A 24,303-nucleotide genomic window follows, 5' to 3' on the forward strand; every position below is an offset into this window, starting at 1 on the left:
TGATGTTGGATTTGGACAGACCTAATAATCTAGTAAGCTTTATTTATGGCTATGACAAAAATGTGACTGAGATATCCAACTCTGATAAAAACCTCCTCGTAAGAGTGCAGCTAGGTGCCGATTGAATTCTTCAGACTCAGGAAAAACACCAGGTAGATTTCTCTTTCTTTTTCTTACTGTTGTTCACTGAATCATAGCCTTGAATTTCTAAGGGAATTCCATATGCCAGACACCTTTAGCATCAAATTTTTTTTTGTGGTAAGATTAGACCTGGATGTAAGTTATCTTCAAAATCATCCAGCAAGTGAGTGACATCAAACTGGACACTGAAAATCCTACTGTGCTATCTTCAACAAGAAAGCTACATAAGGTGAAGTAAAAATAACAGATACAAATCCACTTAAAACGTACCTTTTCTTAGAGAATTTCTTATCTTTTACTCTTTTTGGGGGGGGAGGAAGCTGCATTTACAACATTTTGTATTTTAAACAGCTTAAGTACTTGTTGATATATCATGGTAGACTCATGGTTTACTGCATGTAAATATTTTGCGGACAAGATGCATTTAACCCAACTTTTGTCATGTGAAAGCTACACACCTGCTTTAAGATTCATCTATGACTGGGAAGGGATAGATACCCTCAAATCCCATTTAGTCTTGTTTAGTTTTGACTCCCATTTTAAAATACAACAATTCACCTCTGAAGATTTGAGCCTCTTTTCACTGATTGTACATGTATCTTGGTGTAGGATACCATTGGACTAGAGATTTAGTCCTTAAAAAGATGAGAAATAAAACCCATTCCTTGGGGATTTTGTGCATGTTTCTGGATAGAGAAATGAAAATCAACAGTTCAGCTGTGCCCAAATGCTGGCTGGAAAAATATGAATCTCTGGAAAAATAAACCAGGGGGGTGTAATTTAGGGGGGGGGGGTTCTTCATTTTCCTCTTTTTTTGGAAATATTTTTTTTCAGGAGGACTTTAGTGAAAACATATTGAATTACAAATTTGTTTAAAATTAATTGAAAATGACTTAATGAACAAAAAAAAAACCAAAAAACCCTAACAAAACACAGTATCTATTTAACCATTTAAAGTTTATAGATGTATTATATTGTTTAAAAGTGTAGCTTCCTTTATCTGAGTTATTCTCATTTTTCAAGCATTCAGCATACGTACATTGTGCTTTTGCTGTGACCCATTTACATTCTAAATGAGAGTTTGAACTCTCTAATTTGAATCATCCTTTTCCTACCTATTCCTTACTGTTTGGTTTTGTATTTAGAGGTTTCTTCCTCTTTTGTCTCGAGTCCTTTTGGGGTTACTTTTTATATATGGGATAATATAGTAATTTACATAAGATTTATTCACTGGCCTGCAAATTCCCTGTTTTATGACAGCAATTCTGTACCTGGTATGTTTTGTGATTGTTGGATACTCATTTGTTCTTTGTTATTCTTGAGGCCTGTTTTACCCAGCTCCCAAGACTTCGTTCCCTTAATGACCAGTACCTGTCCATTTGAGATTTGCATCATCTCTGTTTTCAGCCTGTGCTTACTCATTAAAGGCTCCTTCAGTCATCTTGTGCTTGTGCTTTTTGGGGTAGGCTGTTGAAATCCCTTGTTTTGCTTCAATGTCCTTAAATTTGTGTTTTCCTGATGAAGAATCTAACATTTTGATATCACAAACAGGTCACGCATCTTTGTTTCAGGGTCACTGAATAGTTCACTCTATGTACGTAATGAATGAGTAGGAAACGTGCATGTACCTATAGATACATTTAGATATAAGTTTTTGATAAGTGCTTGCTATTAATATTTGCCAGTTACAGCAAATACCCTGGCAGACAGTCAAAATCTCTTTACAGACAGAATCTAGAATCTCCAGGAAAGCCAGGAACCTGATTCAAGACATAGACTCTTCCCCAGTGTAAGGTATAATGGAGAGAAGAGAGCGATGGTTCTCAGCTTTGGTGGTTCTTTCTTTAAGAATTACCGTCCTCAGCAGGTCCGTCAGAGCCCTAGTTGAGATCCTTCCTCTTCCATCAGATTTCATTCATGTTGAACTTGGGTTATGAGTCTGAGTTCTGAGCCAGCGTGCTTTAACTATAAGGCCCTCTGAAGGAGGTATTTATTTCTATACAGTTATGACTTTTGCTCAGACTTTAAGATTTAAAGCCACCTCTTTAAGATTTAAAGGCACCTCTGAAGCTATGTTAGTTCAATGATAGTACATGTGCAAAAAATCTGGTTAAGGTTTTCAACTGCTTCCAAAAGAGAGCTTGCTCAGAAAATGAGCAGAGTTACCACTCAGCTTTGCCTTCACCTAGCTGCGGAGCCTTGTTCTCAGTCTCCTCTCTTGAATGCCTCATTTTGGGCTGCTCAATAACAGAAAAATAGCAATAAACTGAAGGAAGACTGTTGAAGGGCCACCAGAATGGACAGGATCTGGAGCACTTGCCTTGTGAGGTGACCCTGGAGCAGAGACATCTCTGGGAGGACCTGACAGGACCCCCTCGATGTTTACAGGGAGGGTTTTTGAAGAGATGGACCCATGGTCGTCACAGTGGTGTATACGTATTTCCAATCCGCCCGGAACCTGAATGGCAGCTTCGGTACAGCACAGCATGGCAGGCTGGCATACGCAACAAAGTTATTGTGTGTAAAGGTGCTTTTAATGGTAATATCAGAAGAATAATAACATCTTCTGAAAAGTCATTTTGAAAATCTCTTATTAAATTTCTCGTCCAAGTCTTGTCCAAGTACTACTGGAAAGAGATGCTAAAACATATATGTATGTATAAATATGATTAATATTCCAAAATCATACTGCTAGTTTATGCCTCTTCATGCTGATCAGGCACATATAATTTTCTCCCAAGGTCTACTTACTATTTAGATTCCTGAATGATTTTCTTCCTTGCTTTTTTTTTTTTTTTTTTTTTTTTTTCCTTCTAGTTAGTGTCATAGAATTAATACTCAGTTCTATTTAGTCAATGAATTAAATTTACATAGGGTTAGGTTTCTTATCTACTATGAAAATGATTTAGACAGAACTGGCTGCTAACATATTAAAACTCAAAAGTTACTAGTCTGGAAAAAGAAATGAGATGCAAAGTTTCTCCAGAGGCTCTTAATAATATGCAAATAATATCTACATTGTGTAAAAGAGAGGAAGAGATAGGTGTCACTTAAAACCTCTGTGAAACAAAATCTGGCAAGCATTCAAATGTTCAGCCAGGTGCCAGAAAACGATTGACAATTTTAAGTGCAAGCTTTATGACCTTGACAAAAGATAAAACAACAAAGAAGAAGCAAAAACAACATCACAACCTCATGCTTCTCTTGTGCCATCAAGAAAGAAGAAAAGAAACATCATCTGGTAAATTCAGACCTTTCAACTTCTATGTTTATTGTGGACTACTTCCTACACATGCTTCTGAAGACACATTTTATCGCCACATTATCGTATATTGTAAGGGGAAAATTATAATTAGCTACTTAACATGTTTGGCAGATGTGTATGAGAACATTTTAAATGACTATATAAAATTTTCAGCATTAAAACCATATTCTGTCTCAAATATAATTTGTTTCATTTTTCTGTTTAATGAAGTGTAAAACAGTGATAAATTGTAGAATTCTTTGTAAAGAGTGTTCATATTATTTGTATAATGCAGTTGGTGAACTAACTGTGTTTCAAAAAGCAAATGAGTTGATGGGATGGAAATGTAATTTGCAGCTTAAAGATCAAAAAGCAAAGCAATAACATGGCACCACTGATACTTAATTAAATTAGCGTGCATTTCACTTAAAGAGGCAGCTTCAGTGCTTCTGCATCAGTAATCCTCTTAGCAAGCCCAGGACAGTGGACATGTACTGAGGCACTTCAAAAATGGAGATGGCAAACTCATCTCCACGGGGAACTGCTGGTGCACACGCAGAGTTCCATCGCCATTAACAGGGTCCAGGAGTCAAAGGGACAAACACGGCCAAAAACCGGCAAGGTCAGTTAAAGGATTGGGACTTGGCAGCTGCAACTTTATCATCATTTTAACAGAGATAAATACAGGATATGAGGAAGGAAGCACGCTTTCGTTTAGGCTTTGTCCTGTGTTTTTCATCTGCACTTCAGAAGACAAATTGTGAGGGTGAACGTATGACTAGCGTTATAGGAAATAACATGTAAACGGGTGAAACTGCACAAATTCTACCCGATTGTAATGAACAGTCGTCTCCTCATGTACTTCCACTTATTATGAAACTAAGATTGTCTCATGCAGCCTACAGATTTCATTAGCAACATACAACAACAATTTAAGATTTGTTACTTAAAAGAGTCCCCACTCGGTGTAACAAGACAAATGTAATTCAGGAGAAGATAATTTTTCTCTGTGTGCTAAAGATGGGAGTGGAGCTACAGAAAATCCCTAGCATGAAGCGCAAATGAGTTAGAAATTGATATTAAAAGGGAGCTGCTCATTGATATGAAGCATTTTTGACAGTTGAAACAACTGAAAGCTGCTTATTGTAGCCATCAGGGGAAGAGGAGAATGAGCGATGAATATGAAACCAGGAAGACCAACTGGGTTCCTTGGAAGCTGTTAAGTAAAAGTCTCATGTCATGTAGAAGAACAAGTAGAGATATTGTGTAAAAAATTAGTATCCTTTTCTCAGATGAATGAGAATTTTATTTTTTAATGATGACAACAATTTTTTTCCCGCTATCCCAAATATCTAATTTAGTAAATAAGTTATTCCTAAAAAAGGAATTATGTTGTTCTCCAAGTGTCATGGAAAGTGTATTGGTAAGAATTATCTAACACTGAGTAAGAATTCAGGCAAGATGATAGCAGCCTAACTTTATTATGAACAGTGTAATACCTTTCTTAATAAACATTTTGCTGTAACTCCACTGTCGTGACTTTTTACTGCCCTTTTCCAGAGTTTCTGGAAAAATAAAGCTCCTGATCCCGTGTGTAGGCCTTGACGTTGTAACACTTTTACAAGCCTGCTAAAAGTTTAACTGCTTTGCATGGTTATAATGGTAATTCTTTTGGGTAATGTTTCAGCTTGCATGCTTAGGAGGACAGCTTTAATGCGTGAGCTAATGTTTCCTAAGGTGGCGTGCAGAGTCTGCCTCTGATGCCGCGTTTGAGACCCGATGTTTGTAACCCTTTGAGTGGCTGCTGAAAAGCGTGCAGTGTCTCAGACATGGAACCCGACATGAGGAGACCGTTTTATTTTAAAGCTCTTCCTTCCTCAGAAATAATTTTGGCAACATACACAGTGTTAATATTACTTATCCACCGCACACCCACTATCTGCGCTCCCAAGGGTGAATTAGAATCAAATGTATTTAAATTAGAGACATAAAAATTATCAATTTAGAAATGCATTTTCTCCCAGGCTTTATTAGAGAAAGATGCAAAGATACTCCTTATGCCTTTAAAAAAGCTGTTAGTATTAACAACACGACTAGATAAAAGTGTCATAAAAATGTATCAACAGTCTCATTTCCAATCTATAGAACAAACAAGCTGAGTTACTAAGGACAAAATATATCCCCCAGAGGAAAACTGTATGGAAATGGTGAAGGAATTTCATAATTGTGAAAAGGCCAAACATCGATTCCTTGAGAGTTCATGCTTTGTGTGCTGCCGCGCAGATGAGAGCAACAGATTCCTTTCATTCACAGCCAGTAAACAAAAAGGCCAATCTATCAGCTTACGCGTATGTAACTCGGAGGTGCAATTTGACCCAGCTTGTCCTTGTCTCGCTGTTGCTGAAAGGTTAAGACTCATCCTGCATACCAGAGGAAAATGCTACTGTTGCTTCAAGGCAAATGATTCCAGAACGGCTATTAACCTCTGCACTTCAATCCAAATTTATAAAGGAACATGAAAAAAATTGAGACAGCTTTAATGCAGCCTGGCATGATTTTCTCCTATGACACAAAGCCACTCAAAGGCCACTTTGAAGTCATCCTGCCTGTTCCAAGACACTCCCCATACCTAGTAAAAACCAGCCTCTGCTCTGAGCCGCAGGAATGCCAAGTGAGTAAACAGATAACTCGTCCATTTTTATTAGTACAAAGTCACTAATTTGAACAAGAAACGTTTGAATGAATACTTTGTCATTTGGGTTATCAGCCTTCCATATCTTTTCATACTTTACCTTGTATACTTTCAATGATGTGGAACGTATGTGTAATGTTTAATTTAGTCTTTAAGTCTCTACGGTTACAACTACTTGGTTTTGTGAGAGCTCCAGCGTATCTTTTGTCACAGGAAGTGTAGAAACAAAATAGTAGTTCTAATAGAAATCAAATACCAACAGCCTGAATACTTATGCTAAATAAGGCCAAAAATTACATTTCTGTTGCTCAAAAGTTTTTCATTTGCTGAAGAAAAAGGAGACCATCTGCTGAGGAAGTGATGGCAGAGTTACATTAGGAACTTCTTGAAGTATAGCAATGTTACAGTGTCAATCTGCTTTATGTTGATGTGCAGGACATTTCACACAACGGTTTCCTCCAGTTTTGTCTTTTCTTACAGTGCGCTCACTTTACATTCAGTTCCTACCTTCTCTTAACCGCTCCTGTACCCTTCTTGTCCCACTTAGAATGAGAGACAGCCACAGTATCAGGGCTGGAAGGAGGCGGATTTTATAGAAATAAGAAGTAAATGGAAATCTGCGGTGTTTTGACAAAGTAAGTCTTAACTTATAAAAGCGGTGTTATAATTAACGCATGATCTGAATAAACATGACAGACGTGAGCATCTATTTATGGCTAGCTTGATTCAGAAAAGCACATAGAGTTTACATCATATTCTTGGAGTACCAATCTCTGCAGTATATTACCAACTTCGGTGAATGTTCTTTGTTTTGCAAATAACATTAATACTTTTAAGAATTATATATATGACATCACTAATATGATGACAATAATTTCCATACTAATAAATCTTGTTGATTAGGAGACTAACTGAAGAATGAAAATTACATATCTGTATGAAAGATGATACCTATTCCTCCTTTTGATTCAAAAGATTAAAAATCTTCATCTGATTTCAAAAGCTCTGCCTTTTAGGATGGCTGGTTTCAGGAACTGCTAATGGTCTGTAGGGCCTTTTTGCAGAACATTAACACTATCCATTGACCTCTTCATTAGCAGACATGAAATTATTTGGAATTCCAGTTCCTGCTGTGAAGATGTCCACATTACAATGTCCGTGCCTGTGCCAGTCTTAGCAGCCAGATCGGGTACTAAATGGGCCATAAAATACACTAACATGTCTTAGGTAGGTCTTTTGCAGAAAAAGAGAGAGGAAAAGAAAAAGGCAGGCGGGAAAAGAAAAATTTCAAGATTATTAATGATGAAACAATGAAGATATGAGTGAGACACACTGCATTTACCCATGCTGTATTTGTTCCAAAGCCTTTACTACACATAAACATGTGGGGTTTAATTCTACTATTAAAAACTTTTTACCAGCAAACATGGAATACAGCCTCTTGGTAACTAATTGGAAACTTTCTATTCAAGACTGAGAAAATGGCAGGGCCCCAGTCATTTAGTTTAATGTGCTTTATAAAAATGTGGTTTTGGACTAAGGCGACCTGCAGTGCTTAGACTCATTAATCAAATCTTGTGGCCAGTGTGTTTAAGAAATACATTTAATCCCTTAATCCTTTGTGGTTTTACTTTGTCTAGTGTTTATATTCTGGGGGGTGGGTGGGTGGGTTTGGGTTTTGTTGTTGTTAACATTGCCTACTTCTATAGTTACTTATTTTTTAGTATCATAAAATCTATATCAGATACAATTTTAGAACAGAGTATCAATATTCACTCTAATAATTTATAAAAATGCATCAGAAGTTCAAAACATGACAGAGATATAATCATAAACAAAAATGAAGTTAGAATGTTTTTTTAATTAGTTTAGTTACTCTGCACAAGGCTAATTACTTCCAAATAAGGAAAATTCGACGTAACATTTCAGAAATAATGAAGCTCCCAAAGTAGTAGCTATCATTAAAAGCACTTGTCACCACTTGGAAGCAGAAAAACAATAGTTATAATGTTCCATTACTGAAGTTTTACAAGAAAAATATCCTGTAGTTTATTCCTTTTTGCATGCCTACGTGAGACCCAGCTGATGCTCCAAATGACAAGAAAGAAGCTCTCTAGCCTAGAATGCTAGTAGTTAATTAAACATTTTTGACAGCACCTCAAAGATAAATGCAGTTATGTAGTAGTAAAAAATTTTCACTGAATCCATAAGAATGGTAGTTTTCCTCTTCATTTCTTGCATGGTCTCTAATCTTGGTTTCTGAAAGACAGATACGCTGAAACAACCCCTGTCAGTATCTGAGTACAGCAAGGAGGTTTAGGCTTCCAAGAAAAGTTTCAAGGACATCAGTTTTCACTTCCCGGGGTGTAAAAGTTGTGATAAAAGCCTGTGAATGGCTAACACTTTTTGCTAAAATACCTTTATTCCCTCAGAGTCTGAAATGACAACTGTACAAATGGGGTTACAGCAACCTTATATATATTTTAGAGGTGGTCATCTTTCTCTAGCACTTAACTCAGAAGAAATGAGCTGTGATTCATAACTTTATTAACTATAATAGAAATTTTACTATTGAAGTTACTATGGAAGAATGGCTTATAGTCAAGGCATTAGACTAAAAAAGATGCAGTATGTTACAACAAATCAGCAACATTTTTTACCGGTTTTCGTTGGATAACTTTTATCCACAGGTAGCTAACTTCATCTCATTATGCTTTATGAGAAACTTCAGAATCAGGTAAGAAAAGGTAAGAAAATACACCCTTTTTCATTATTAGTCAGATGTCTATTAGGCTGCCAGTTTTTCTAGAATCTCTCTCTTTGTATTTGTGTAGCACTTAGTACAATATAGCCATGGCATTTCTTGGTTCCCTTAGACTGTTGTGATAATGAAAAATCTGTCTCTAGACTTAGACATGAGGTCGATAATATGTTCTCCAAAGGCTACAATCTTTGAATCTTGTTTCTTTTTTCTTTTTTTTTTCATGTTAAATATTCTTCAGTGGTTGTTTCGTAACTTATATTTTGTATTTTAATTGCCATATCAAAAGTGCATAATTCTAATATTAAATCTGAGAATTAATTCACTGAAGGGACAGACCTGCTGAAATGAATAATATTCAATATTCAGTGGCTAAAGCTGCCAGAGCCTTTATTAAAAAGGAATAGTGCTGTTAAGAGCAATGAAAATTTACCAATAGCTATCAGTTGTAGAAGGTGTTAAAAATAACACTCTTGCAGTGGTAGTTGTTGTAAAAGTCATATAGTTGTTGCCACAGATAATGCTGCTAAAAGTGACGACCAAAAAAAATGTTAACAAAAGAGAAATCAAAGCAATGATGTCACGAATGGTGCCCGCTGGCTCACGTGATGGCCAATTTATCTGCACAGGCATGGAGAAGAGTGAATCTCACAAAGTAACCTGTCAAACTGAGTTTCATTTACACTTGCCTAACGTTCAGGTTTGATTCAGACAGTCTGCATTTAAAGTCAAGTGTCTGGGTTAAACTGCACAGTGGACTGGAAATAGCCTGGCTCCCTCTCAGCATACAAATAAATGGATTCCCTACAGCCACATGTGCCAAGGACGCTAGGGATGGACAGACCGGTTTGGTTCTGGATGCCAGCCCTAGCAAGAGCCCAGAAAGCAGGTATAACAGGTATAGCAGCCTCTCAATCTTTCAGCTTCGCTCTGTAAAAAAAAAAGAACAGACATAATATTTTTTTTAAGAGAGGCAAACTAAAAGACACTAGAGAAAAGAAGTTACAATTTCATAAAAGCTCATATCCATTCTCCTCAGCCCGAGATCAGCCCTACTGCTGCCCTGGGTATAAAGGTCCCTATCGTGAGCAGGAGGGAAGCTCAAACATTACAGTCCCCCTAGCCTGAAAATTTAGGAATGCAACAATTACATTGGTTTGGAGACCAATCAAATCTTAAATAGTGAATTGCAAATATTATACTAGTGACAATATTCTGCTAAAGTTCATAAAAAATCCCAAAGCTCAAATATATTTGCAGCAACTAGTGGAGCAGTCCCAAGAAACAAATGTATACAAATTTCTATCTGTTCACAGAGACAGAACAAAGGGCTACATTCAGCAAATACATGTCTTGTGACGAGTACTTCAATCAGCTAAGAATTATAATGCAGCTTCAAATGTCTCATAATCTTTCCTACAGGCTTCTCTCTCAAGAAGATGTGGGCTCTCGCATGATCCTGAGATTCCTAAAACCAGGCTGGTTTATTTGGTACGTGCACCTGAATGTAACTGAGTAATTACACGACTGTATGCGCAAAAGGCAGTCCAAATCACACAAAGAACCTTACAAAACTAAGAAGTTTTAGAAAGTGTATTGGCTTTGCGTGGCAAGGATTGAGGGTGGTTGGGGGGAGAGAAAATTCGGAGTAAAGTTAAGCCTGAGAAGAAGGGAGGGGTGGGGGAGAGGTGTTTTAAGATTTGGTTTTATTTCTCATTACCGTACTCTGATTTGATTGGTAATAAATTAAATTAATTTCCCTAAGTCAAGCCTGTTTTGCCCATGACGGCAATTGGCGAGTGATCTCTCCCTGTCCTTATCTCAACCCACAAAAGCCTTTCAATCTATTTTCTCTCCCCTGTCCAGCTGAGGAGGGCAGTGATAGAGCGGCTTTGGTGGGCACCTGGCGCCTAACCAGGGTCAACCCACCACAGAAAGATATGGAGGTATTGCAGGAAGTACAGTATAATCATAATAATCCACTGCAGATCAAATTTACCTGACATCTATTTCACACCAGAGGCTCTATAATGAGGAATTTGTGTACAGGATCTTTGAGGGAAGATTAAATAAAACCAAAAAAGGTATTCAAACTGGTGCTTCAAAAATTAGCTTTGAAAACTGAATGTAACTGGAAAGTACATTTAAAGTCCTACAAGGTACAAAAATCTCAGGTATCGTGACCACAAAAAAAATAGACTTACACAACATAGTCCATTTAAAAAGCCTTTTTTAACTGACCCGAAACTGTAGGTTGTTACAGAGCAACATCTCATCTCTTTTATCCCTCAGGCAAAAAAGGAATAGTGTAATAATAATTAACATTCCTTTAAAGTAGTTTTGGTGAGTGAATAAAGTCCTGTTTTCACTACCTTATATAACTTCCCGGTGGCTGTCAGTACGTGTGAAGCTGTTATTACTTCATTACCTTACTGGCTTGACATACGTGTTAAAACTACTGTGAACAGACACAAAGCAGAAGGGAAGGCACGCGTAAGGAGCAAGATTCACTTCTAATCGTATTTCATGGAGAGAATCATTACACCTCTATGTGATAACACTAAGCCGCTCTGTGATACTTCAAAACAATGGCTCTTGCATTGTTTTGAGTTAACCTTAAGTGTTGAGAATCTCCTTGCACTAAGAATCATAAAGTATTCAATTCCAGCTGTGTGAAAGAGAGTGCAGATATTTATACATATAGGTTGCTTGAATGTTGCTTCAAAAACTTTCGTAGACTTGACCCCAGCACCTTGCGTCTATGTTTATATTAATGTTTAGGATTTATTTTAAAAAAAAAAAAAAATTAGCAACATTGAGGAATCTAAGGCTTCTTTTTCAAAGAGATTTCTTTTGGTTGTTTTTTTTTTCCACTGGGAAGTGTTAATTTAGGGTGAACTGCATCTAATCTAATTTTCCCTGGTATAAATTAGACATCTGATGTGATTTAGCCCTTTGGGATTAGAGGACTGGTTACTGCTCTAGAACCCGCAGACCAGTCAGTCTTCAGGGTCTCTCCCAAACAAATGGTTACAGAAAAGCACCTGCAGAGAGAGATTTATTCTCCCTGTCTCAGCCCCTGATGCAGATAAAGTGAATCATCACTGCAGGTGTCTGTTTCTCTTCAAACTGGGAGAAAAGGAGAGACCTAACTGTGGTGTGACATTTAACTGTTAGATGGCCAGAGGTACATAAAATAAGTACCGCCCTCATGGTGGGTCCCGTTAGTGAAGTCACTGCTAAATTGCTTTTCTCCAGATGAATGTGCTCTACTGTTGTTGTTGTTGTCGTTTCTTCTTCCTTTTTTTCTGCATATGAAATGAAGATTCAAATGCAGCTGTGCTGGAGACAAAAGACAACAGTGCTATTTTTTCCACATACATACTATTCCCTGATAAAAATCTACATGGGACTGGATAATGAAAACAAATGGAGCAAAAGAAGGGCGATTTTAGGAAATCCTCTATTTTTCCCCCCCTTCACTGTTGCTTTGTTGAGATGATGTTTCCCAGGATTGGAAGAGGGAACACCTCTCTATATAGGCACTCTAGGAGCAACTCTTGGTCACATTGCTTGAAGTGATAGATATTCAAGCTGGCAATTTTATTTGCTAGCAAAGAATTATGTAAGTGGGTGTCACAGACCTTATGCCTATTACAAAAATTATATTTGACAACACCATGAAACATGACCTCTTCCAGGAGAGGCTTCATATGACTTCCACATACAATTTTCCTTCTTTTTCTAATTTATTATTAACTTGATATTATATTTTTTAAACCATAAATATTCATTTAGATATATCAGTGTAAATATAAGTAAACATTATTTCTTATTTTAATGACTTGTTATTGTTTGCTTGACTCACTACATTTATCTCACTTATTATAAAATAAAATTTTAAGTAAAATACTTACAAGATGTTAATAATGCATATCTCCTAATTGAAACAGACAATCATTTATGTCCACAGTGGGTATCTAAAGTTTAAGCACTACTATGGCAAGTTAATTCAATGTCAGCAGTGTATTTTCACATATTCAGAATTTCTATTACCTTTGTTTCACTCTACATTTTAAATTATTTGAAAAAGGACTGCAAGCAATCACAAACATGGGACTTGTAATATACTTTGAAATGAGAGTGTGCAGAAAAGAATCCACCGGTAAATGTAACAAGTTACTAATCATGCTCTAAGTGACTGTTGAATTTTAATTTTGCTCATATTTGGTGGTCCTAGTTTAAAACAAAAGAAGGTGCAAACTGAACTACTTCCAGAGTTTAAAAAAGAAAAAATGTATGCAAGCAAAAATATATGGCAGCTCAAATTAACTGTATAGTTAAATTGCTGAAGTCTGAATGATTCATTGTAGGTAAGAACATACTGAAATGATTACTGGACTTTACACCTATCAACAGCCTGGGTTCCCAACCAGGACCTCGGACTGCAAAAAATCATCTTAGGGACATTCTATCTGACGTGGTAAAAAAGAAAACTTGATTTCAAACCCATGTCCGTTTATGTTTAGGAAGCCTGTATGTAAGGACAATGGTGAGGGCATAGAGATAAAATAACATTCAAGGGAGGTATTCCAGCTGATTTGGAGGTCACAGCTGCATAAGAAATATATATGGCTATATATTATATCTGTTCCCACAACTGTGATCTGCAGCATGTGGTCACAATGTATTTATTTATGTTCAGAAGAGTATTATTTACAAAATTGTCTTGTCTTTGTTGAAGATCTTTATTTATTCTCCTATAATTCTAGATCTTTTCACAATTTTGCTGAGAAAGAGAGATATTACCATAGCCCTCAGGCCATTTCATTTACTTAAGCCTCAAATTCTGCTTAAAGCAAATAAGCAGACCCTCTCCCCCCCCCCAAAAAAAAAAAGAAACCCCAAGAAAAGAGTCTCCATATATTTGAAGATTTTAGATAATATTTAGAAAACTTTCCATTGTACTTTTATGCAATGGATATCGAGGCCTAGATTCACCATGCTGGCTCAAGGTCCTTAGCTTAGACACCCAAGCTTAACCAAGAATTAAGTATGAGAAATGTGTCTCATACGTTCCAATTAATCTGATAAACATATCTCTAGTACCCAAGTCCCTTACTCCTTTCCCTGGTTTTTTTTTTGCATCTTGCTGCCTGTAAATTGTGGCACTAACAATCAGAAACATCAGGAATAACTGGTTATGGCTTGTTTAGATTTCACGTTCAGTTTACCGTATTTCAGTTGCCATTCAATCCCAAGAAACAAAGCATGGTTGTTTGGTGGGTTTTTTTTTGTTTGGTTACCACTTAACTACTGAATCTTCATTAAAGTTCTACTAATGACCTATCTTTAATTATACAAAACATTTGAATTTCAAATAGTTTTCATATTAAAATTAATCACATCTTGTTATTATTTTAGAAAGGTTTTAGCGGGTAATTATAAAAAAAAATCACTGCATCTGCAAAATGCATACATAAGTATTTGTCCTGCACGCATACTGAAAATCGGATTAAAATATGCATGCTATTAAATAGGTATGTTATCAAGACACAAATGTGTATTTATGTACACTGAAAAAATGAAATAATAACCAAGTAGAATTTTGAGTGAGAAAACATAATTCTATAGCCCCTTTTCCTGGTGAAATGTGTCAATATTTATGATCTCACAAAATTAAATGGTCATCGACAGCTAGACTCAGAATGATCAAAATCCGGAAAAGGGATAATACGCCCTGAAGCAAAACTCTGAACAAGAAATGTGTGGCAATGTGCCAATAATTTTCTTATAATTTTGCTACAATTTTGAAGCAAGTAGTATCTAGATGGCTCCGTTACAGCATTATTTTTTGCTTGTTAAAGCAGCAGCTGGTAGTTCCCGGTTTGTGTTAGATCCTCCAGTATGATGAAGACACTTTCTACAGTGACTGGATTACCCAGTCTCCAAAGGCCACTCTCACCATTTCTTGTCACTGTGCATTTATTATCTGCAAAAGTGCTTGGAGGGCCCATAATTATGCCAATCCCCACTTGACATTTTAGACCCTTTTGCCACTATCTCAAGCTATTCTAAATTTCAGCATCATACTGCATCATCAAAATACTGTTAGTCAGCTATCAAGTACCACCATGAGGATTAGAGATGTGTAATATCCAGCTATAAATGACTATTACAGCTTCTCCATCTTGGGCTTTTGACCATAGTCAGGAAAGCAGTTCTATTGAATCTGGGTGATAAAAACTCAAATTAAAACCTCAGGTTTTCCTTTCTTTTTAGTTTTCTTGCTGTTCATAATCCAAGATATCATTTTACTACTTATAAACACATAAACATTCCAATATATCAATTCATTTGTTTTCCATGTTTAGTGGAATGCTTCAGTTCAGCGTTCAGCAAAAAAAGCCCAACAGATATAATTTTAATTCCATATAGAGAAACAGTATTTGTGTATTTTGCCAAGACTATTTACCGCTGTATATAATATATGTGCTACAATAAATATGAGCAAATACCTATAGGCATAAATTCTGATCTTTATGTATGTACTTTATTGGTAGCAAGCTTGAGACAGACATGTCAAAAGTATTAAGAATGATGTGTTCAGGGTTTTCCATCTGTGTATCTATATACAGGTGAATCATTTCACTAGAAGTCACTTGTGTGGGTATATAAATCCCAAACACTCAAAATCACTGTAGATGTCAGGTTTCAGCAGAAAACCTGAAGAGAATGGAATTATTATTATATTCTAACTCCTGAAACTGTCAGTTAAGAAAAGCTGGTTTAGAGTTGCTTCAGACATGAACAACTGAGAAAGCTTAACTTTCAAAGTTCCCTTTTCATTTCCCCTCACAATGGAAACACAAATGCTTATCAGAAATATTTTTAGACTTTTTTTTAGTGTAGACAATAAATTTTATAAAAACAAATCAGTATTTAAATTGAAATCATATAAATTCCTACACCTTTTGCATAACTCGTTCTGGTAAATGAAATACTTTGACAATTCCTGCTATATGTTTTCACTAAAAATTAGGAAAAACAATGCCCAACTGCTAAGACAAATGAAAAATATTGACAACATCAGTTAAAAAACACCAGTCCAATTTTTAATTCTGTTGAAAGCATTTCAACCAGCTGTACTACTGTTTTTTTACCCTATACGGGACGGACCATATGCTCAAAGTTATCCAGCTCACAGGTGAGGCAATAAAAGTCTTCCTGACTTTGACGAGAGCTGGATCAGATCGAACGTGAAGAGCTACTGATGCCGTTCTAGGACTCTGGCAATCCAGCAGAACAAAAACAATGCACAAAATGTGACTCAATACAGCGCAAAGGAGGTAAGATCAGCCATATCCTCTTCACAGCATGTCAGGTTAGGTAAACTCAAGGTCTCAACTTTGACATCCATTTTTTTTTACTTTACCTGTCCAGAAGTGAAGTGAAGGTGAAGTTTCTGGGACCTTTGGGATAATGTACTTGAAACAACTTCATTTTTTCTGCCCTTCTCTAACATAAATAACAAGTATCAGATACACTCTGTAATGAACATAAAGAAATGCTGGAGAGAAGAACCAGAAAACTTGTCTTTTATATGTGTTAGTTCAGCCTAGTCTTCCTGCTTTGTCACTGTCTTTAATTTCCCCTCTAGCTCTATAAAAACTTCTAGCTGTCTCTTAAATTCATTTATAGTATGTGCTTCAGTGGGCTTACCTGACAACTTATTCCTCATGTTTATTACTTTTAGAATGAAATAGTTGTGCTTGAATACTGCTGCTGTTTCCACTTAAAGGGATATTGTCTACTTATCAGGTTTTGTTTTGGTTTAAATTGACTAATTTTTAAAAATAAACTTTTTTTACTGACATAGCCCTCTTTAAACCTCACACCCAGATCTCGATATCTATAATTGTATCTGTGCTCCACCAGTGAGGTATGGTACAGTCGTATGGCTAGGTTAGAAATTTTCAGCTACCTCTCCTGAGTCACTGCAGTAGGTGCCGTTACAGCAATAAAATCTTGCAGGCCCCCCACAACTGCATGTCATCTTTCCAAAAAGCATGTTGGAGAGACAACCACACGTTTACCACGACGCTGTGAGTGTGACTACGCATCCAGTCACCCAACGATCTAAAAGGAACTGACTGACATACTAACCCTGTAGGTCTGATTGAATTTCTCCCCTGTCACCCTTTTCTAAAATAATCCATAAGCAGCGCTTAAAATGGTCACAGACTATGGCAAAACAGTGTAAGGAAGGATTGCTTCGAAATTTCTATAAGAGCTTTGTCCTGGGTTCAGCTGGGATAGAGTTAATTTTTACAGGAACCTGGGAGGTGGGGGCATAGCCGGGGCAGCTGACCTGAACTAGCCAAGGAGCTATTCCATACCATGTGACATCCTGCCCAGTATATAAATGGGGAGCGGGCCGGGGGGTGGTCTCTGTTTTTTTCGGTGGGGGAAGTGGCGGAGCGTCGGGTCCCGGGTGGTGAGCAGTTGCACTGTGCATCACTCTTTTTGTATACTTTTTTTCATTAGTGCCGTTGTTGTTGTTGTAATCTCTTTTGTGTTTGTCCCAGTAAACTGCCTTTATCTCAACCCTCGAGGTTCCAGTTTCTTTTCCTTTTCTCTCCTCCGTCTCCTCCCCATCCCACCGGAGGGGGGCGGAGGAGTGAGCGAGCGGCTGCGTGGTCCTTTGTTACCGGCCGGGCTGAAACCACGACAGTCCTTTTTTTTGGCGCCCAACGTGGGGCAGAAGGGTTGAGATAACGACAGATCTGGCCAGAGCGTGTTGAAACAAATTTGCCAAACGCATTTCTTAGATATATAGATGTTAGTCACAATGTTGTTTCATTTGTTTACATGGTGGCGTTTTGTAAGCTCTTATATGCTCTATGTATTGCCTGTAGTTGCGTATCTCATCTCTGGGAGAGTGATTGGGATTATCATTTTGCTGTACTGGGCAATGTCGACTTATGAAATGATTACATCACTGGTCATGAGGTTAAGCTGGTATCTGTATGAGGCAGTGATATCATTTCCATACTTTGGGCGCCTTCTGTCGGATTTTATTGGTAATTACACCCAATCCATGGGGAAATTAGGGGGGGATACCTCCCCCCGTCCGTTCACCTCCCTCTTCTCCTTCCGACTAATTACAACAGCTTTTGAGAATTTTGAATATCCTTGGGATGCGCAAGCCAGTGTGCTGTTAGTGCTATGCCTCCTGAATATGTTTCAGGTCTTGTTTAGGGCTACAAAAACGCTCTTTAAGAGTACCACTCAGAGATCTCCCCCAAAGCTGGATACTCATGGGTGGCACGGCATGTGGGAGCATATGGGCAAGTATCTAGAGAACTTCTCACCGCCAGTGACTTGGAAGTTCACTCCCAAACAACTACAGAACCCTTATGAAGTGACAGAATATTTGAAAGAAAAATGCTGTGGCTATTCCAAAGACATACAACTCGCTGCACTGTGCTGGGCTCTGGCCAATATCTACCAAACACTGCTTGATATTATGCAGCACCCTCGGGGGGAAAAGGGGGAAAAGATGGAAAACAGGACAACATGTACCGTGGCTACCCAAACCCTGACAACAGACACCGTGGCTGCCCCTACCCCGACAACAAGCACCGTGGCTGCCCCTACCACGACAACAGGTACCATGACTACCCCTACCCCGGTGACAGACACTGCAGCTGAACCAGAGAACCAGCCTGTGCCAGTATCAGTCACCCCTGTACAGAAAAAGAAACACACAAAGAAATCAGTTCGCTTAGCGAGAGATGAAGATGAACCAGGGTCATCGCGAGAACAGGAGGTAGAGGCAGAACCTGAAATAATTACCCGATCTCTATCCATGAGTGAGTTGCGTGACATGCGAAAAGATTTTAGCCGCCACCCAGGTGAGCACATTGTTACCTGGCTGCTCCGATGCTGGGATAGCGGGGCTAGTAGTGTGGAATTAGAGGGTAAGGAAGCCAAGCAGCTGGGATCTCTGTCTAGGGAAGGGGGCATCGACAAGGCGATTGGGAGAAAAACACAAGTCCTCAGCCTCTGGAGGCGACTTCTGTTAGGTGTAAAGGAAAGATACCCCTTCAGGGATGAAGTTACATGTCACCAAGGCAAGTGGACCACCATGGAGAGAGGTATTCAGTACCTGAGAGAATTAGCCGTGCTGGAGGTGATTTACAATGATCCAGAAAATGCGCAGTCACCCACAGATCCAGATGAAGTCCAATGCACACAACCCATGTGGCGGAAGTTTCTACGAAGTGCACCACCAACCTATGCCAACTCATTGGCAGTAATGTCCTGGAGAGAAGGCTATGGACAAACGGTGGATGAATTGGCTGTCCAACTCCGGCAATACGAAGGGAGTCTCTCTTCCTCCCTACGGGCCTGTGTCTCAGCTGTGGAGGAGTTGTCCCGAGAGTTCCAGCAATTCAAAGTGGATCTGTCCTCCTCCTCACCTGTACAGGCCCGCATCGCAGTTATTGGGAGTAAGCGTTCCTCTGCCCAAGAGAGAGGAGAGAGAAAGTACACTCGACGGGCTAACCTGTGGTTTTACCTGCGTGACCATGGAGAGGACATGAGGAAGTGGGATGGAAAACCCACTTCAGTCTTGGATGCACGGGTACAGGAGTTGCGAGAAAAAGCAACCAGAAAAGAGAATTCTTGGAAAACTGCTGCTCCAGTTTCCCGTGAGCAGTCCCCCAGACGCAGTAGATGGGCTGATCTCATTTCTGATCCCCTTGAAGGGACTTCCGATTTACGTGTGCAGAAAGTGAGTAACGGATGTTCTAACCAGGATTAGAGGGGCCCTGCCTCCAGCCAGGTGGAGGAGAGGGACAACCGAGTCTACTGGACAGTGTGGATTCGATGGCCTGGCACATCAGACCCACAGGAATATAAGGCTCTAGTGGACACTGGTGCACAATGTACCCTAATGCCATCTAGTTATAAAGGGGCAGAACCCATCTGTATCTCTGGTGTGACAGGGGGATCCCAAGAGCTAACCGTATTGGAAGCTGAAATGAGTCTAACCGGGAATGAGTGGCATAAACACCCCATTGCGACTGGCCCAGAGGCCCCGTGCATCCTTGGTATAGATTATCTCAGGAGGGGGTATTTCAAGGACCCAAAAGGGTACCGTTGGGCCTTTGGTATAGCTGCATTGGAGACGGAGGAGATTGAACAGCTGTCTACCCTGCCGGGTCTCTCCCAAGACCCTTCGGTTGTGGGGTTGCTGAAGGTTGAAGAACAACAGGTGCCAATTGCTACCACGACGGTGCACCGGCGACAATATCGCACCAACCGAGACTCCCTGATCCCAATCCATAAGCTGATTTGCCAATTGGAGGCCAAGGAGTGATCAGCAAGACTCACTCACCCTTTAATAGTCCCATATGGCCCGTGCAGAAATCCAATGGGGAATGGCGACTAACAGTAGATTATCGTGGGCTGAATGAAGTCACGCCACCGCTAAGCGCTGCTGTGCCAGATATGTTAGAGCTTCAATATGAACTGGAATCAAAGGCAGCTAAGTGGTATGCCACAATTGACATTGCTAATGCATTTTTCTCCATTCCCTTGGCAGCGGAGTGCAGGCCTCAGTTTGCTTTCACTTGGAGGGGCGTCCAGTACACCTGGAATCGACTGCCCCAGGGGTGGAAACACAGCCCCACCATTTGTCATGGACTGATCCAGGCTGCACTAGAAAAAGGTGAAGCTCCAGAGCACCTGCAATATATTGATGACATCATCGTATGGGGCAACACGGCAGAAGAAGTTTTTGAGAAAGGGAAGAAAATAATCCAAATCCTTTTGAAGGCTGGTTTTGCCATAAAAGAAAGTAAGGTCAAGGGACCTGCGCAGGAGATCCAGTTCTTAGGAGTAAAATGGCAAGATGGGCGTCGTCAGATCCCTGTGGACGTCATCAACAAAATAGCAGCTATGTCCTCACCGACTAATAAAAAGGAAACACAGGCTTTCTTAGGTGTTGTGGGTTTTTGGAGAATGCATATTCCAAATTACAGTCAAATTGTAAGCCCTCTCTACCAAGTTACTCGGAAGAAGAACGATTTTAAATGGGGGCCTGAGCAACGACAAGCCTTTGAACAGATTAAGCAGGAGATTGTTCACGCAGTAGCTCTTGGGCCAGTCCGGACAGGACAAGATATTAAAAATATGCTCTACACTGCAGCTGGGGAGAATGGCCCTACCTGGAGCCTTTGGCAGAAAGCACCTGGGGAGACCCGTGGCCGACCTCTGGGGTTTTGGAGTCGGGGATATCGAGGATCCGAGGCTCGCTATACTCCAACTGAAAAAGAGATCTTGGCAGCATATGAAGGAGTTCGAGCCGCCTCAGAAGTGGTTGGTACTGAAACACAGCTCTTCTTAGCACCTCGACTGCCAGTGCTGGGCTGGATGTTCAAAGGGAAAGTTTCCTCTACGCATCACGCGACTGACGCCACGTGGAGTAAGTGGATCGCACTGATCACACAGCGAGCTCGCATAGGAAACCCCGGTCGCCCAGGAATGTTAGAAGTGATCACGGACTGGCCAGAAGGCAAAGATTTTGGAATGTCGCCAGAGAAAGAGGTGACACAGGCCGAAGAAGCCCTGCTGTATAATAAACTGCCAGAAAATGAGAGGCAATATGCCCTGTTCACTGATGGGTCCTGTCGCATTGTGGGAAAACATCGAAGGTGGAAGGCTGCTGTATGGAGTCCTACACGACTAGTCGCAGAAACTGCTGAAGGAGAAGGTGAATCGAGTCAGTTTGCAGAGGTGAAAGCCATCCAGCTAGCGTTAGACATTGCTGAAAGAGAAAAGTGGCCAGCGCTCTATCTCTATACTGACTCGTGGATGGTGGCAAATGCCCTATGGGGGTGGCTACAGCAATGGAAGAAGGGCAATTGGCAGCGCAGAGGTAAACCCATCTGGGCTGCCACACTGTGGCAAGATATCGCTGTTCGGATAGAGAAGCTAGTGGTAAAAGTACGTCACGTAGATGCTCATGTACCCAAGAGTCGAGCCACTGAAGAACATCAAAACAACCACCAGGCAGATCAGGCCGCCAAGATTGAAGTGTCTCAGGTGGACCTGGACTGGCAACGTAGAGGTGAGCTATTTATGGCTCAGTGGGCCCACGATACCTCAGGCCATCAGGGAAGAGATGCAACATATAGATGGGCTCGAGATCGAGGGGTGGACTTGACCATGGACACTATCTCACAGGTCATCCATGAATGTGAAACATGTGCTGCAATTAAGCAAGCCAAGCGGCAAAAACCCCTGTCGCATGGAGGACGATGGCTGAAATATAAACAGTGGGAGGCCTGGCAGATTGACTATATCACACTCCCACGAACACGCCAAGGCAAGTGCCATGTGCTTACAATGGTGGAAGCAACCACTGGGTGGCTGGAAACATACCCTGTGTCCCATGCCACTGCCCAGAACACTATCCTGGGCCTTGAAGAGAAAATTTTATGGCAACACGGCACCCCAGAAAGAATCGAGTCGGACAACGGGACTCACTTCCGAAACAACCTCGTAGACACCTGGGCCAAAGAACATGGCATTGAGTGGGTGTATCACATCCCTTATCACGCACCAGCCTCCGGAAAAATTGAACGGTACAATGGACTGCTGAAAACTACATTGAGAGCGATGGGGGGTGGAACTTTCAAGCATTGGGATACACATTTAACAAAAGCCACCTGGTTAGTTAATACTAGAGGATCCGCCAATCGGGCTGGCCCCGCCCAACCAAGAGATCCACATACTGTAGAAGGGGATAAAGTCCCTGTAGTGCGCATGAGGAGTATGTTAGGAAAGACAGTCTGGGTTAGTCCTCCCTCAAGCAGAAGCAAACCCATTCAAGGGGTTGTTTTTGCTCAAGGACCTGGGTACACCTGGTGGGTGATGCAGAAGGATGGGGAGGTTCGATGTGTACCTCAGGGAGATTTGATTTTGGGAGAGAATAGCCAGTGAATTGGGCTGTATGATATTTAACTGCTAAATAACCTGCCAATGCATGTCATTGTATCTATAGTGTCTATATGCCATATCAAGGGTATTATTGTGAGAATTATCCAAATGACTACAGGATGGACTTTTGAAACTGAGCCAAGTACAACAGCGATAGAACTTGAACTGGCACCCACCAATTTCCTCAAGATCAACATCTTCGACCTGCAGACCAGGGGCATGAGTTGCACCAAATGTACTAGCCACAAGTTCCAGAGGCAGCGTATAACAACCCAACATCTCACACCATCTCTCTCTTATCCTGAAGAACTGTTACAACAGATAGAGCCCCAAAATTGATGGACACATTAGAGGGATAGCCCATAGGCTAAAGGAACACCGTGTGTGTGTGTGCGAGGTCAGGGGGTGGAGTCCATATACTTATATATAAGACAAGGAAAGTTGTAGTGGTTGATTGGAAAAAAATAAAAAAAGTAAGATCTGGGCATGATGTAGATGGTATAGAATAAGGGGTGGATAATGTCCTGGGTTCAGCTGGGATAGAGTTAATTTTTACAGGAACCTGGGAGGTGGGGGCATAGCCGGGGCAGCTGACCTGAACTAGCCAAGGAGCTATTCCATACCATGTGACATCCTGCCCAGTATATAAATGGGGAGCGGGCCGGGGGGTGGTCTCTGTTTTTTTCGGTGGGGGAAGTGGCGGAGCGTCGGGTCCCGGGTGGTGAGCAGTTGCACTGTGCATCACTCTTTTTGTATACTTTTTTTCATTAGTGCCGTTGTTGTTGTTGTAATCTCTTTTGTGTTTGTCCCAGTAAACTGCCTTTATCTCAACCCTCGAGGTTCCAGTTTCTTTTCCTTTTCTCTCCTCCGTCTCCTCCCCATCCCACCGGAGGGGGGCGGAGGAGTGAGCGAGCGGCTGCGTGGTCCTTTGTTACCGGCCGGGCTGAAACCACGACAAGCTTCTAGCTAAGTTTTTGAGTATCCTTAACTTTGAGAACACAGGAACTTCTTTGTTAGTTTATTTATCAATGCTGAAAACGCTGATGAAAAAAACTTCGTGGTTGAATGCCAGATGGGAACACTGTCGTGCTGGCAAAAAGAAGGTCTCCATTAGGTGCAGTTTGAAATGATGAAACCCCATGTGTATGTTTTTACAATGCTGACAGGAAATTGGGGAAGCACATAGCACAGAGCAAAACTATTCTTTTTAAAAAAAAAATAAATTCTTTTTAATATATTGAAAAGAAATGGAAGATCTCTAGTGCAACTTCTTCATCAAAATCTGTCACAGGGAACAGCCAATTTCTTCAAATGCAACCAGCTGACATAAGAGAAAGATGTAAAAGGGAATCATTGGACAATAATTTAGTCAAAAATATTCCTTCTAGGTTCTCAATGATGACTGATATGAGGAATTAGAGCAATAATTTTAGGTTTGTTTCAGAGGCCTACATC

This window comes from Accipiter gentilis, chromosome W (assembly GCF_929443795.1).
Source record: "Accipiter gentilis chromosome W, bAccGen1.1, whole genome shotgun sequence".
Taxonomy (NCBI): domain Eukaryota; kingdom Metazoa; phylum Chordata; class Aves; order Accipitriformes; family Accipitridae; genus Astur; species Astur gentilis.